We start from the raw sequence: 889 nt of genomic DNA on the forward strand, positions 1-889 counted from the left end.
GCTACAGAAATAACAATAGCAATGGGTGTGTTAATGTTTGCGTGCGCGCGCGCATAGCCGTTGATGTTCCTCTCCAACATATTTCTTTAGACCGTGCTCTCCCCACGCATTATATATTGGATTAGTGTCGCAAGCTTTGCCAAATAAACTGGCTCTTCAGGTAATGTTGTGACGGTTCCCAGAAAGGGCGGAGTGCGGGACCGTGCAACATCGCCACCTGGTGTTTGAGTTTAGGCAAATCAGACGCCAATAAAGAACACCATTCCAGAGCATTACCTTGCATTGTTCTCTATACAAGGTGTTCAGAGCTGCAGTCAGTTTCATCTCCATTGTTTGGAATAGAGCAATCTTATGGACATTGTGTTTCTGCTCATATTTTTTGTCATGCTGGAGTATGACTGGATTGTCACATTTGAATGTCTGGCCAATGTACAATCTGCAGTTAACTTCACCGCAGTATGCAAAAGCTATTGTGATTTGAGGAGTAGATCTACCACTGCACCCCTAATATGCCCGTAACATTGCATTTGATTACCCAGCACAACAAACAAATAAACATACAAAATGTTACCAATGAGTTGGTTATCAATGAAAAACAAATATTTGGGAGTAATATGTAAATAGGCTCCTGTTCTTTGAGGGATGCAGGATGTGGAAATCTATTTTGCACTGTGCTTCAGAACTTCTCAAAAAGGTTCAGATCTTGTGATTGGGGAGGTCATGAAAGTTGTTTAACATCATCAAGGCATCAAACCACTTTTGTATTTGTTTAGCAGTGCGTATAAGACCTTGATCCTTTAAAATCGCCTGATATTCTTTGGCCATTATATGACCATGCAAACCAATCATCAAAGTCAATGACTCCCACAAGACTGCGTATGCAATTACG

The sequence above is a fragment of the Esox lucius genome, chromosome 9 (genome assembly GCF_011004845.1).
Source record: "Esox lucius isolate fEsoLuc1 chromosome 9, fEsoLuc1.pri, whole genome shotgun sequence".
Lineage (NCBI taxonomy): Eukaryota > Metazoa > Chordata > Actinopteri > Esociformes > Esocidae > Esox > Esox lucius.